Below are 16,596 nucleotides of genomic sequence, written 5' to 3' on the forward strand. Positions count from 1 at the left end.
TGTCACATACTGTTGTATGAAAGACAAAACTGGCTGATCCGTGTCTGTACCAAATTTCTGGCATATGTTACCCATAACAGCATGTGGATAAGTAGAACACCTCTAGCTCAGTACTCTCTGCAACAAAAGAAATCAGTAACGAGGAGGATCAGTTTTGTTGCAAATAAAAGCCACCGTTGCTTGAAATTTGTGGTTAAAATATGTGCAAACGTTTGCAGGGTCCAGCGAGCAAAGTTCTCGTGGAACCTTCAGATTTTTGTCTTTTATGTTTGAGTTTGCTTCTCACAGGAATCCAAGCAGGTCATCCGATGCATACTCAGCACAACTGAGTGTTAGAAACCAAGTAGGGGCTCCTAGGTATCTCAACATACATTCCAGCTCACTATGATGACAATACCAGCATTCATTGGTGCCTCGTTGGCACGGCATTAAATTAATCAAATTGTATTACAGGTTTTCATCTTTTCCTTAAACTTTGTAAACAAATTCCCTTGCTGTGATATTCTGTAGATTCACTCCTGACTTGATAATGTGGATAAGATAGGCCTGGTGAGATATATAGGAAATAGACTGGAGAATCTAAGATCCTCTGAGTATAGTCTAGTTGAGCTGCTGGTGTATGTAGAGGTTGGTCATCATCTGTAGGGAACAGATGCAGAAAACATCAAGTTTCTGAACCTTTCTCCCACACACTCAAGGGAGCTCCTCTTGCTTCTTTCATTTGAAAGAGATCAATAGCATCACCAATAATCTCTTTAGAATGCAGAGGGTGGATTACGTAGTGCTCATAAACATCTTCTGATCAGGATCGATCCACCTTTTAAATCTGACCTCTTGATGTTGATGTGTCACCCTCCATAGGTGTTAGATCTTAAAGAGCATCTTCATTGATATATTAAACATTGTTTTGTACCAGATATAATGCAGCTTTCTTTACGTTACTAACATCCACTAACTCCTGACGTATATTTTTACTCTTTGTAAAGACACCATTCACTAGAATATTAAGTGCTTCTTCCGAATTTCTCTGCACCCCTGCAGTTTCAATATTCTGCTTGAAATCTAACTGCAAGTTCACAACTCTTCCTATAAGATATTTCTGTAACTCTGTTGGAGTTAACTTCATTGTCTTTGGTGCTATCCGAACTATAGCTTGGAATGGATGTATACACTGTATTAGAATCGATACATAAACATTTAAATCTTCTAGTACTTGATGGATTACAATTAATTCTAACTTGTTGTGGACTGCTCAAGCTGGCATTTTATTTTCTTCCTGCTTATTATAACAGTACTTATATAAATTTGTTGTGTGGAATACTCAAAGCGTTCCTCTACAAATAAGTAAGCTGCAAATTCTCGCCACTTATCCGTGTTGTCTTCTTTAGTTTTAGAAGACACAACAAGATAATGAGTTTGAGTTTTGTAGTGAGTGCGTCGACAACATATACATACAGTCTGGTTTGTCTGAACACGCTGTGTTAAACTTTTTTATCCCTTTTTGAAAGTTATTAAGAGTAATACCTGTGTCTTCATTTTCCCTACACTCCTCCTTGGGACCAAAGAAACAAAACTGAACCATGCAGAAGAGCTCTATTCATTTCTACTAAAGATAAGGCAGGAGTTTTCACATAGTAAAGTCTCCTAACTAAAGTTTGAGTGGTGTACAGCTAACATTCTGAAATGATGAAAGCTGCTCGCCATACTTTTTTTGAAAGACATGCTATTGAGTGTCTTTGTGAATTTGTATACTTCCTTACTTACCATGGATCTAATTCTTTTTAATTTTTTTATTTAAAATTATTATTAAATTGAAAGCACAGAGCCGTTCCGGCAATATCATGTTACACATCAAGCATGGTAAACAACAATACACTACATCAATAGGCACATAGTACATAATCCAGACACATGGAATATTAGATTTCAGTCCGTCTGCGCATTGCCATGTCTTCCGTTGGTGACATACAGATCTCCTCCTAAAGGCGTTCCATCCGCCCACTTTTTATCCCACTTCTTGGGGTAACCCCGTAGTTTGTAAACCTCCTTTTCTGCTATCATGCAGCGATCCATCTCCGCTACCCAAACAATCGTGGACGGTCTTTTATCAGATCCCCAGAGCATAGTTATGGCCCTCTTCACCAATAAGTACTCCAATTGTTGCTCGATTTCTGTTAAATCAGTGGGGTCCCATATACTCAATATTCCTAACTTTGGCGACAATTGGATCTGTTTGCCCAGGGTATCCTTCATTTTCCAGGTCGTATTATCCCATATAGGGCGAACCTCAGGACAGTTCCACAGTATGTGATAAAAGGTGCCATCTTGCCCACACCGTCTAAGACACAGTGGATCTACCCGACTACCTATCTTAGCCAGAAGCACCCCCGAAAGATAGGCCCTGTGTAGGATTTTTAATTGGATAAGGCAAAAGCGATGGTTAATCGCTGCTTCCCTGGGGGACATTAATGCAGTTTGCCAGTCGTCTTTTCCAGCGGCCCCACATCTCCTTGCCACTGTTCCCAGAGAGTCTGGAAGGAATCGGGCATGTTATTGCATAGCTTGCGGTACGTATAGGAGACAGCCTTAGTCGGGAGTGGTTCAACAAGTAATCGGTCTTCTAGAGGGGATGAGTCTGGCAATGAGGACAAATCTGGAATATTGGTGAGGGGGGCATGTCTGATTTGTAAATATCTAAAAATTTCACTCTGTGCAAGTGCGTGTTTGGTTTGAAGTTCTTTGAAAGTGAGAAGTTTGCCCTTGTGTAATAAGTCTCAAATATTAGTCATACTAATAGTGTCCCATTTGTCAAATCCATTGTGGTGGCAAAGCAGACCCAGTCGTTGAGAGGACCAAAGCGGTGTGGCCTTAGTAAATTTGTTTGCCCACCCCAGGCGTCTGGTGGCCTGATGCCAAATAGTTACTTTTTGCGACATAGGTCCCAAGTAACGGCCTTTTCGGGTCTTACTGTAGAGAGCGCCTAGGTAGCCCTCTCATCCAGTTTGCTAGCGTTCTAGGTGGAATGCCGGGTTAGAGGGGGATCCATGAATCCAGTGGTTTGTGGCTACCAGTTGCGCAGCCCAATTATACAGGCGCAAATCCGGGAGGGCTATTCCTCCATCATACCATCCTTTGGTCAGTTTCCCGAGGGCGAAACAAGGTGCTCCCCCATCACACAGCAAAGCATGGACCTCACCCTCAACAGCAGTAAAGTAGGTATTGGCAATTGGGAATGGACAGTTCTGAAGCACGTATAAAAATCGAGGAAGTTCAAGTATTTTAAACAGGGCAGCCCGTCCCAAGAGTGACAGGGTGCCCTCCAATGTTTAACATAATTTTGTAACAGTCGGAGGGGGCCCAGGAGGTTGTTATCGTAAAACCTTTGGGTCGGTTGTAATATATATCCCCAAGTATTTGAAACCCCCGGTGGCAACTTCAATCATGTATCCCTGGGGTAGGACAGGTGGTTGGCCGTGCAAGACGTAAAGTATCGACTTGGAACAGTTGATGGTATACCTTGAATATTTACCAAAATTAGTGATGACGTGAAGCAGACTATTAAGTGATATCCGTGGGGATGCCAAATAGATCAAAATATCGTTGGCATATAGCAAGATTTTATCTTCTATATCCTCGCCCCATCGCGTGCCGCTTATCGAGGCATCCCGTCTTACCCAGTGTGCTAGAGGTCCAAGCGTTAGTGCGAATAACAGGGAGATAAGGGACATCCCTGTCTGGTCACCCTCCGCAAGGCGAATGTTCGTGAGGTACGATTGTTTACCCTAGCCTGCCCCAACAATGCAGTGTACAGTAGTGTTACCCACTTTTGAAATCGAGGTCCAAAAGCGAACCTTGCCAACACTTCAAACAGGTAGGGCCATTTGATCGAGTCAAACACCATGGCGGCATCCAGTGTCAATATACCCGTATATTCTAGTAAGAATGGTTGCCTCCCGAGGATGTTGTGGACTTGGCGGATATTTAGAGCGGCGTTGCGGCCTGGTATAAACCAAGACTGGTCATCATGAACTAGCGAGGGGAGAACCGCGATTAGGCAGGACGCAAGGAGTTTGGCCAACACCTTGGCGTCGAGATAATCCATGATATGGGCCTATAGGCGCTACAGTTGGTCGCCGGTTTGTCGGGTTTACGTATGACAACAACGGAGGCCAGTCTCTGATCCAAGGGAAGAGCACCCCATTCTAGACTCTCCTCGTACATAGTTTTAAGTTGTGGGTTCACTTTCACGCCGTTTGGTCCCATTGCTTTCCCTGAATTCAGAGCAAATATGGCTTTACATATTTCCTCTGCGGTTATGTCGGCATCTAGGGCCACCCTGTCACTGTCTGATAGCGTGGGCAGATTCATTTCACCTTGGAGTTGACATGAGTCATCAGGGGAGGCTACACACACCTGGACGTGTATACCGCCTCCAGGTGATCAACGAATGTGTCAGCTATCTCCCGTGGGTCCGTTATCCGTCTACCATCATCCAGGAGGAGTTCAGGGACCCATCTAGCCGCCTGGTTTCGACGTTCAAGCCAAGCCAGCATTTTCACAGCTCTCTCACCAAGTTCATACACTCTGTGGTGGGTGTGGAGGAGGTGTGCCTGAGTTTTTTCACGTTGTAGGGCGTTGTATTCTAGTTGTTTGTTTTGAAGGGAGCGGGCCGTAGTGTCTGAGGGAGATGTATTATGTTCTGTTTCCAATTGAAGCAAATCACTTTCTAGTTATGTCAGCTGCATGTTCTGATTTTGGAGATATCCGCACTTCAGTGCTAGTGTGTGGCCCTTGATTACTGCTTTATAAGCCTCCCAGATAGTGATTGCTGAGTCAACTGATCCGAGGTTCTCATGGAAGTAGTGGTCCGTGTGTTCCACAAGGTCCTCTCTGATTTCAGGGATTGCAAGGAGCCAGGGGTTAATAACGATAGTGCCTCGTGCACTATTCCTATGAAAGGTAAGGTTTACTGTGAGAGGGGAGTGATTCGAGATACCCCTCGGGAGTCCCTGGGGGTGTCGAAAGTGGCTTATGTCTGCAAGGGAGGTGAGGAAACAGTCAATGCGGGACATACTTTTGTGTGCATTAGAATAGTATGTAAAATAGACAATGGTAGGGTTTAGAGTGCGCCAAATGTCCGTAAGACCCATATGGATCTAATCCTTACAAAGCCACAGTTTTCTGCTTTAGAATTTTGCTAAGAAACTTACGTAGAAAAGTTCTCAATATATCAATTGATTCCTGTTGAATACTGAAGATACTGCTACAATTCCATTTATATACAGGGGCCTGTCTACGCCTACCATGCTCCTCTTCAGCTATCACTTCTTCTACATTTCTAGCTACTCTCACCTCCTTTGGAATAGGAGCACCATCTTTTATTTCATAACATCGTCCAGATTCATCAACTGCATGCACTAATGTGTTCTCTTGCAAGTAGCTTCATTAAAGAAAGGCTCAGCAGTAGAAGTATGTCTCCACCGCTGAAAACTTTGAAAAGTTACTTCTATTGACAAACCTTTTCTTTTGACTTCTTTTTCCTCATAGACAACACTATCTTATCTAGTGTCCTCATTTTATTTAGAAACAAAATAAATAGCTTCCTCTTGGGAGAAAAGGCCTTAATGACTATCCCCTCAACACGTTCCTTTTGTCTGACTACTTCTCTTCTTCAATTATAGTTTTTCATACGTTTTGTTAGATTCTTAACTACTCTACTACAGAACATTCTAATTCTGATTTCTTTAAACTTGGTATGCCTCCTGGTTAAACTGTCTCCTTTTCTGTTTGATTTATTTACTCTTTGTATCACATACTTTTTCTCCTTTCTTAGTTGATCTCAAACTTTGGTTTTTATTGACGTGATTTAGCTGTCTTTCTAGAAGTCCACAAACTATTTTAAGAAATGTCTATGTTCTCTTACCAGCAGATCTTTTCTCTTTCCTCACTTTCTCCTTGTTGCGCCCTTCTGTTTCTCAGTTGTGAGGAGATTATTATTATTAATTTCTGAATTTGTAGAGCGCCTGGTTACACTTACCAGTGTGTCCCCGCGCTATCAAGGATTACAGCAGCACCCACTCAACAAGACCAAGCGAAGCAGAGGGGTTATCCTTTGGGGAAGAGAAGTATCTTCAGCTCTCTTCGAAATGTCAATTCTGATGGTTCCATCAAGATGGTATCTTTGCTTCTGTTGCTTGCTTGTCTCATTTTGTGATGACATTGTAAGCGTTTGTACTGAAGTAGAAATTGATGCCTGGGTAGGAGGGGTACATTTAGCTTGTCCCTATGTACTAACTGATTACATAGTTTAAATATATACCTACCAACATAAACAGCTGTGCAATTATATTATACTTAACGTTGCCCTCTGCAGTAGCAGTCCTGACCTAAAAATGCACACATACCCTTTACATTAGTTGGTAGGTAAGACAGACGCTCTGTGTTATGTGAGTGAGTGTGTGGGTGTCTGAGTGGATCTGTAACTGGGTGTAACTGGGTGTATAAATGTCTTAGTGGGTCTGTGCGTGAGTTCATGAGTATCTGAGTACATCTCTCAAAGGCAGCATCAGTCTCAGAGTGGGTGTCTGAGTGGGTGTGTGAGAGCCTAAGTGAAACTGAGGATGGGTGTTTAAATTGGGGTGGAGGTACTAAGCCAGGTTTATGTGATGACAATCGTGTCAGGGGAAAGGGTGGTGATGGTTTCTCACACTTCAGTGGCTTGTTTGCAGGGAGATTGGGCGTTTAGCAGGAGGTATCAGAGAGTTTCCAGGAGGGTTGTGGTGGGCGAAGTGGGAGTGGCACAGTATATCTGTGAAGGGAGGAGGTCCTGAGTTGCATGCGAAGAGGCAGTGGTGGCAAGTGAATGGGCCCTGCCATTCAGCGAGGAGAACTGAGGCAGCAGTTGTTGCAGAATCCAGGTTCCAGGGCTTGGACCTTGGTGGCGAAGTAACAGTGGGTGGTCAGACAACCAGGGTTCCTGGTGCGGGACGCGGTCCAGGCACAGACGGGCTTGCCTTTGGCGATATTCCAAGGGCTAGTCTCTTGTAACCAGCACCTGGACTCTGAAACTGTGAGTCCTACCAAGTGGTGCCATCCCAGTCTTGGACCCTAGGATGTGGGCCTGAAGGTGCCCTGCCAGCTCATCTGTGGACCTAGCTTAACCAACACATCTCCTCTGCTGCGTGGCACAACCCCCAGTAGAACCAAGGCTTTTCCTCTGCTGCATGGACTTTCCCATACCTTTGCAGGCCGCAGGCTCATCAGGACCATCACTGTGAAGCACCATCGATGCAGGCCCTCGCAACGTAAGCCCCTCTTCTATGACAGACTTGATGAGGATACAGGACCTTGCTACGCAGCCCCGCAACTCACAGTCACCAACGCATTTCCAACCATCGCCTCAGCTGCATGAGGGCTGTCCTGCTTTCTGAGAAGGAAGTCTGGAACTTCTCCCTTCATCCCAGGCTAACCTAAGTGACACAAAGGTTTAGTTGGCTGAACTCCTGTCTCAGCGACAGGGACACAACAAGCTCCAGAGACATCCCTTAGCTCCTCAGCTGACCTGCTGCACTGGCCTAGATCTGCAACTGGACGTGCCTGAACCCTGCTGGCCTCTGCTGGAGTGAGTTCCTGATCCCTAAGAAGTGCCTCACCAGGTCCTGTAGACTTGGCTGGCATCAGTAGACCTACTCCTGTGAAGAAAAGAAAAATCTGAAATTTGGGGATCTTTACAACTGCGAACGGGCCCATAATTGCAGAGACTCTGTCACCCATAAAGACCATCAACCAGTCCTTAATTTGTAAAATATTAAGTGCAGGTGCTCACATTGTTTTAGAAGGCCACTCCACCAAACTCCTTTAATGGCTCCACTCACATCCACAAGCCTCAACACATCAGAGCCACCTCCTTACTTCTTGAGTTCTGCAAGAAGCTGAAGACATGAGCACCTTGGGGACCTCATACCTATACACCTGCATACCCTCTTGTGTGATTAGTGCCCCATGCAAATAAATATAACATTTTATAATATAACATACAGAAAGCCTATGACAACAACTCAAAAGTTAACTCAAATTAGAGAACGTGTGTACATCTTAAAATGCAGCTTTTGGAAAGGTCTTTCGAGGACTTGAGGCAGCTTTGCAAACTAAAGAAAATGTGATTGTACTGTGCTGTTTAAAAGAAAGGAAGGGAAGAAGGAAGGAATACATTGAAGAAGTCAGCAACAAATGCAGGCAGGATGGGGAGTACTGGAGTGAGGAATTAATGAGTGATAGATGAAAAAGGAGGAAATACAAAAAGAATGTAAAAGTAAGAAATGAAGGGATAAAGGGAGAAAGGAAGTGAACGATGTGTGATGGATGAATAGAGATACAAATGGAGGAAGAAAAGCAGAAGGAAGGGTTAAGGATAAGAAAGGAAGGAGCAGGAAAAAAAGTAAAGAACAAATGAAGGAAGAAGGAAATAATGCACCAAGGGAGGAAGGATGGAGAATGAATGAGGATGTAAGGAAGCAAGAATGGAAAGAAGAAAGGAGGTCTAGAGTTACTGGGTAAAGGAGGGACAGAGGGAAACTGACAGTGTAATATTGCAAAGAAATAGAAAAACAAAAGATTAGAATACATTTCTGTGTCCTTAACACAACATGTATGTTTGTAAAGCACATATTCACCAGTGAGGGTCTTGACACCAAGTTAAAAATGTTGCTATCCAACTCAATTGCACTAATTGTATCGACTCAGAAAGATTAAAGACTGAGTGGACACACCAAGATTTAAATTTATGACCCTCAGCTCAAACATGGATTCCTGGAGTGGATAAAAAGATATGGGCAAAAAGGAAAAACATAAAAGGGAGAGTGAGGAAGTAGGAGAGGTCTGAAGGCAAAGATAGGCACGGTAGACAAAGACTGTGAAGAGAAGTGGGGAAAGCAGAGATGGGGAGTGCAAGATTGGAGTGGAACATGATGAGAATAAAAAGTGAAAAGTGAAGAAAGGCAAGGGAAGAAGATCATACAGCTGGGATCGCATGAAAGGAGAATGGAAGGGAAAGATGGGAAGGTGGATAATGAAAAGCAGTTAGTGCGGGGAGGCAGCAATTATGAGAAAACGCGGACGTAGGGTGGCAAGTGAAGGAAGAATGGAGACAAGGGAAGGAGTGAGGTGTGAAGGGGAGGAAGAAAAGCAGATATTCAGGGAGAGAAATGCTTCATTAAATATACAATAATTAATGTTGTAAAGTTGAGGGGTGACAGGGCTGTATCATTCTTGGGCCTGTCTCATCAATGCATAGCTGTGCTGTCCAAGACAATAGTGATTCTTTATTTGTGTTAATATTTTATGCCACCAAAAGATGTTTTGTTGCATCACAATAGGTAATCTAGATAAAAGATAATAAAGTCTCAGTTATACCATCAGGAATAAACTTTGATGGAGAATCAGGCTCTCATGCTTCAAACAAATAGTTCTAATACATGATCAGGCTGTGAGACACAAAATCCCACTGCCACCTATTTAAAAATGAAGTCAGACATTCAACTACATTCATAGAGGCTTCCATATGCACTTTTGAACTAATAAAGCACAAAATTCAATAGAGTCTGCCCTGTTGTTGTTGATATGTGAGCATATACCCCCCTCCCCTCAAACCTCCACCCCAAATGTAATTGCCACATTCACTGCACTTTCTAGGGTTGCCACCTGATTGGTTTCTAATAGCACCAACACTATTTTAATGTTCTGGCCGGTACATAAATAAGTAGAATCACCTATTTCCAGTTTTTTTAGCCATTATCTGCACATACTTTAAGAGTTGAGCGCTGAGTTAAGGATCCTTGACTAATAATTAAGTAATAAAAGACAAGAGTCAGGTTACAAATGCATAAATACAATTTATTTATTTATTTCTGAGTTTTATATAGCACTAGCCAGACCCGAAGGTATCGGAGCACTTTACAACACTTAGTAAAGAGGAAAACGCATATTATAGCAGTATTAAACAGACAGGTATTATAGGTCTTTTAGCTGCCTTTTGAATTTTGGAAAGGAGGGGATGGTCCTGATATGAACTGGGATGGAGTTCCAGATTTTGGGTGCATTTCCAGAGAAGGGTCGTGCTGCGTTGTTTTGTTTACGGGTTTTCGGCGGGATGAGGAGTAGAGTGTTGGAACTCCTGAGGCTCCTTGTATGACTGGCCTTCGTGAGTTTGGAGGCCAGGTATGCGGGCTTTGTGCGTGAGGCAGGCAGTTCTGAAATTGGCACGCATTTCAACTGGGAGCCATTTCAACTCTCTGAGTGCGGGCGAGATGTGGTCATATTTTCTTACTCCGGTGACCATTCTCGTAGCTGCATTAAGGGTTGATAGGAGGGGAGCTAGGTGTGATTTTGCTGTGTCTGTGAGGGTTGCATTCCCGTAATCCAATCTGGAAAGTACCAAGGATTGTGTCGCTTGTTTGAGGTCGTTGGTCAGGATGAAGGGTTTTATCTTGCTTAGTAGTTTCAGGTTGAGGAAGGCACTCTTTGCTGTGTTCTTGAATTGTTTGACCATGCTTAGTTTAGGGTCCAAGGTGATTCCCAGCGATTTGACGGAGTCAGCCAGGGAGAGATTGTCGTTGAGAGCATGAATTGCTTTTAGCCATTCTATGACTTGGGGGTCTTCCATTTTGTTGGAAATGAGGAGGATTTCCGTTTTGTCTTGATTCAATTTCAAGTGGTTTAATGAGAGCCAGTGTTGGACTTCTCTAAGAGTGTCGTTGAGTCTCTGGATGTCTTCAATGGAGGAGGTTTCAAGATAGATATGGGTGTCGTCCGCATAGAGGTGGAAGGGAATGTTGGATCTTTTGAGTATGGTGGTGAGGGGTTCCAAGTATATGCTGAATAGTTGCAGGGAGAGGACTGATCCTTGAGGAACGCCTCTGCTGACAAGGTGAAGGTCTGACGTAAAGTTGTTGATTTTGACTCTTTGAGAGCGAATTTGGAGAAAGGAGCCAAACCAGTGTAAGACTACCTCTTCAGCCCCTAACCTTTCTTGGAGTACCTTAATGAGTAGTTGGTGGTAAACCGTATCGAAGGCTGCCTATAGGTCCAGGAGGATGAGAAGGGAGCATTGGTCTGAATCGAGGGACTTGTGTATATCATCCATGATATTAAGGATCGCTGTCTCTGTGCTGCACCCTTTTCTGAAGCCCGATTGGTGGGGGTCCAGGAGGTTGATGCTGTCCATGTGTTGTGTCAGTTGGAGGAGAATGCACTTTTCCAAAGTTTTGGCCAGGAGAGGAAGATTGGAGACGGGTCTGTCATTGTTCAAATCATTGGTGTCCAAGCCTGTTTTTTTCAGTAGTGGTGTGACTTGGCCAACTTGAGGCAGTCCGGAATGACTCCGGAGCTCAGGAAGCTGCTTAGTGCAAAGTGCTATTTAGTCTCATGGCTGGGTTTTTGCAGATTCTTAAAACAGCAACAAATAGTGGTTTTGTTACTCTTGGTAACTGGCAACCCAATTTCATGCAGCCTGATTCACAGGGGGTTATTTCCACCACTCCATGAAGAATGTCACCATTTTTTTAAGCTCACAGAGGAGAAGCTTAGTCCTGCACCCACCTCTCTCACATAAAGCACCACATTTAAGCGTTGCCTATCAAGGATTGGCAGTTTCTCACCTTTGAAACAAAGTGCAGTGTTTGCCAAGAGCTGAACGTGCAAGGAGGTGGCAAAAATCACACAGCCTCACTTTGTGCCTCTTCCCCTTCTCACACCATCCAAACAGTGGTGTAACAAAACCTTAGGGAGTCCTCTTCAAGGTATCCTAATGGGGCCCCAGTCATATCTAGAGTTCACTAGCACCTGCCTAAATTGCCACCCCAGTGAAAAGGCCTCACAACATGCAACAGACTTACAATTTGTCTTTAGACAGCAGAGATATTCCTCAAGCAACAGAAGTTGCAGGCTCAGGCCTCCCAGAAGAGCTGCACCTAAAGAGTTACGGAATGTTCCAACTTTAGCTTTAGATAGCAGAACTATCTCAAAAGTTCCACTGATCTCACAAGAGATTTCTTCACACCGAAGAGAGTGTTGCACACAAAGTATAGCAGTTTCGTTTTTCAAACTTCAGCACTATCTCACACTATTAGGCATTGACTTTAACTAGCAGATCTATACTCAGGTAACACAGAACCTACATAGACTGGCTTTGGTATGACACAGAAACTGTATGGCCCACATTTACTGAGGCTTTGCTCTTTTGCAATGTGATACGAAGCGATATATAGGTATTCCGTCTCTAGTGTAAATGATGTTTTGTGCTGTGAAGGTGCCCTTTTCTGAGTAAAAAACAGAGCTTTGCACTGCTTTGCATTGCTTCTGTTATTTGGGCGGATCAGTGCACACCCCCATAGGTTTTGACGTAAAACTTCACCTGCTAAGATGTCAGACTTGTCTTTGCGTAAAAAAATAACACCGCATTGAAGCAGGTGCTAACAAGTGGAAATGTGTTCATGTCTCAAAACACCCCACGCATTGCATGAGTGCTGAAGTGCGCAGTACACATCCAATGCCTGGGGCCCTTTAGAGTTTGTCTAGGAACAGAATTTTGTACTGGAAAAGTATGCTTCTTGTACAAAAGCTATGCTAGACAATGCACACTCACCTCTACACCATGGTGTGTCATGCAAGGCAGTTTTATTAGAGTGCCAGTGCGGAGCAGCAGGCCAAACTTAGTAGATATGGACCTCTGCTGCTTTTTCTGCATCGTGCAACGCAGCACTGCAAATTTAGTTTTTTTTTTATATTGCTTGAAAATTAGCAAATCTGGCCCTGTATCTCAAGTTACAAGGAACTAGGCCAGTCCCCTGAAAGAGTTATTACTCAACAAACAACATAAACCTCCAGGCTTTAGACAGCAGTCTAACTCTCAGGTGACATATATGGGGCAATCCAGCTAATCTTCTGGGTTTACTGCACTCATTGCATGCGTGTGAAACCTCACTCACACATGACAAACTCCTAATGAGTGCATAAGTAGTCTCTTTATAAAGACAGGCTTTGATTTCCTGGACCCTGGATTGCTTTCCGCATTGGTCCTTTCCCTGGCTCCCTGCCTTTGACCCTGTGCTTCATTCCTCATTGGATAATGCACTACTCACTGTGCTGGGTCGTTCATTCTGGGCTGCCTTCCACTTCCTCAGCCAGTACTGTTTGCCACTTCTACAACCTGTGCTTCCTACTCCTGGACTCTGTGCCACCCTCTGCTATAGGAACCCATACTGCTCCCAACTCCCAGTGAACCCTGTGTTTCTCTCTGCCCACTCTGCGGTTCCCTGGTCTTTTCACTCTGCGCTCCTTCCTCAGTACGACTTTGGAGCCTGCTCTGTCCAACTGTCCCCCCCCCCCCCCCCCCGAGCTTTTTTCCTCCTCCTGACCAGAAAAAGTTGTATCAATTGGTTTTATAATTACTAGTGAGAATAATGATCATGCCACCACAAATACATCAATTGATCTTGCCCCCTGTGATGTCACTACAGAGATCAAAATCCCTTGGGGTGTGCAGGGAGCTGTCTCAACTGACTTCCCAGGACGTGCAGCACGACTCAGATGCTGGGAGCAGGGTAATTTAGGGCAACGGTTAGAGACACAAAGGCCCATCACGAGCACACATGGTAAGCACTCAAACAGCTGCCTTTTAAATGTACTGGTCTCCAGCACTTCTTTACCCTGCGATGCTCTCTGGCCCCATCCGTACCCTGTGCTGGCCCCCCAGCCCTTGGAACCCTTCAGTGGTCTCGCCCCTCCGCTGCCCTAGGCCAGGCACTGTTCCTTGTTTCCCTTTTGACCCTGTGCTGCTCTTCCACCCTAGTGGACAGAGCAGTGTTCTCTCCCCTCCACCGCCCTAGGCCTGGCAGTGCTCTCTTTCCCCTTTAGACCCTGTGCTGCTCTTTGCAGCATGCTAGTGTCTGCCCTCTGAGCCCTCTTGGCACCCTGTAGCTCCCTGCCTCACTCTGTTCCTCGCTGCCTGTCTCTGCCCTCTTTGCTTCTCTGTGCTCCTGTTCTCTCCTCTCTGCCCCTCTGTGCTGCTCTCTACTCCTCTCTGCCGCACTCTGCCCCATACTGCTCCTGTCTGCCCTTTGTGCCGCCCTCTGTGCTCCTCTCTCCCCATTTCTGCCCTCTCTGCTCCTCTCTGCCGCTCTCTGCTCCTCTCTGCCACCCTCTCTGCTGCCACTCTCTGCTCTTCTCCTGTGCTGCATGTTTGAGCCTGAGCTGCTTCGCCTTTCATCTCCTTTGGACTCTGCACAGGCCTGTCCTCCTCACACCCTGAACTGCTATCGACCCAACTCCTGACCGCGGGCCACCCACTGAATATGGCAGTGAATTAGCCTTTGTATCGTGATGAGATATTTACCAAGCTTAACTGACGGATAATTAAGACAACAAATGGGCAGCAGTAATGAAATATGCTTTATATGAAGAACAGAAGCATCCATTAATGCCACCCATGTGCTGTTTTCTCCTATAAGCTGGCAATATATAAAAGCCCTAACGATTAGCATCACAATGTGAATTAATGTAGTACTTCTGAGTCTATCTGGTTTCTAGCACCCTGGGCTTTGTTAGATATCGGATCAGAGATACAGAGATAGAGTGACACAGCTGACCAGGCCAGGAAAACAGAATTAGATAAAGTGGGTTCAAGAGCCAGCATTAGTTCCCAGGTTTGCAGATTTCAAAGTTGCGAATGGGCTAAAAACAAACCAATCACAATACAAATATTTAGAGGTGAGTCACACACTGGCACAACCTTTTTTTTTTACATAGCAATCTGTACCACAGTTGAGTGGCAGTATAAATCATATATTTTTCTATTATTATCCAACTATTAAATACACATTTAGTGATCCTAGAAGTATGAAAGGCTGTGCTGCCACAACGAGATTCAAACGTGTGACCTTTTGGCTGTCCCAAGCAAGAAGTACAGTGTGCTACATAAATGTATCTGTAAGACTAGCACAAAGGGTTAAAGTCCCATTGGAGCAACTGTTTGTATGAAGCAGGTTTCTGCTCTTCTGGTATTATAACTAGGGTGGTTAATGCCCTTGCTGCAGATACCTACCTGTGTCGAACCTGCTGATCACAGGTTTACATCATCATAAAAAAGCACTGGAATGTTAACATGCCTGCTGCTGAGCAGTGTGAAAGATATTGTCACTCACCATCATCCAAGTATCATAGCTTAGCAGGTTCGCCATCAAGCCTTGGCAATTAAAACCATTGTCCTGAGATTCAATAGACCTGGTCCTGTGAAATAAGTGCCGGTGCTAAGCACCGGAAACCACAGGCACAAATTAAGCACTGCCATCAACGCAACGTTCTGGTGAACCATACTCTTCCTGCTACAGCGACCGCCAACAATGACAGGCAATGCCAGATTGCACTTTGCGCTACAACAATTATGCCCACAGTGACCATCAGCATGAAGCTTCAGCAATGTTCTTCCGTGACGTCTGACCAGCTCGATGCACTACAGTGAGGACAGACCACGCCACCCAGCCTGCTCTACATGCTACAGAGACTACCATTGTGGTGCTCTCCCTGCTCTTTGTAGACTTCTCCACCGCAAATTGAACTCTTCATCCCAGATTTTGGGAAGGTAACTTTTTCAGCTGAACTAACCTGGTCCATGCATCTGGTCTATGCTCCATCGTGGTCTGCTGGAACTTGTGACTTCCAGCAGTCTAGCACGACCAGATGATAAAAAGTGGTGCTTTCTGCTTTTAGGAGCTATTTCTCCTTAAAACGTGGACTGGCTTATTGTCATTCTGGTATCATTATAATTATATCAATATTTGTTAAAATGTACTCTATGTATCGAAATTGGTTTGGGATTTTTCTTGTGTTGTGTTACCACTTTACTACTGTTTGTGTGTTGCATAAATACGTTATATATTACCTCTAAGTTAAGCTTGACCACTTTTGTTCAAAGCTACCAAAGAGTTAAGCACAGGTTAATTTAGTGACTTTTGTGGGTCAGCCTGAAAATAGTTGTGGTTATTGCCTGAGTGGGACTTCCACCCACCTCAACCAATATCCCAATTTCTTACAATGAATGAATGATCAGAATTTATAGAGTGTGACAGCTGCTCCAACGGGAGCGTCCCAGTGCTAAGTTGTAGCAAGATGCAAGGCAAGGGGAATCTCAGACTATATTGAGCAGGGCCATATTAAATCTTGTCAAAGAGATGTGCCTTAAAAAGGGTCTTAAAGGCGGCCTCTGATGTTATACTCCTAATATGGTCAGAGAGAAGATTCCAACATTTTGAGGCTAAAAAGTAAAAGAGCAGCCTCCTAAACTTGCTTGATAGATGTTAGGGATGCAGAACAAATTATGGTTAGCTGATCTAAGTACTCTAGGGGGGGATTTCTTTTAATTTTGTCACAGATGTATGCGTGGCCCCTCATTTTAGAAGCCGTGAGCGTAATCATGAGAGTTTTAAATTTTATTTGTTGGCTAATAGAAAGAGAGTGGAAGGTTTTCAGGGTGTTCCATATTGACTGACATTTTGAATTGTTCAGAACCGGTCTGGCTGCTGCATTCTAAACCCACTGTAATCT

The 16,596-nt window shown here is 44.3% G+C and overlaps 1 protein-coding gene across 2 annotated transcripts in view; it reads right to left on the bottom strand.

Moving 5' to 3' along the window:
- Positions 1 to 16,596, bottom strand: part of LMNTD1 (lamin tail domain containing 1) — a 1,465,565-nt gene that overhangs the window by 303,186 nt on the left and 1,145,783 nt on the right. The gene's annotated exons all lie outside the window — the stretch shown is intronic.

The sequence above is a fragment of the Triturus cristatus genome, chromosome 4_1, assembly GCF_964204655.1.
Source record: "Triturus cristatus chromosome 4_1, aTriCri1.1, whole genome shotgun sequence".
Taxonomy (NCBI): domain Eukaryota; kingdom Metazoa; phylum Chordata; class Amphibia; order Caudata; family Salamandridae; genus Triturus; species Triturus cristatus.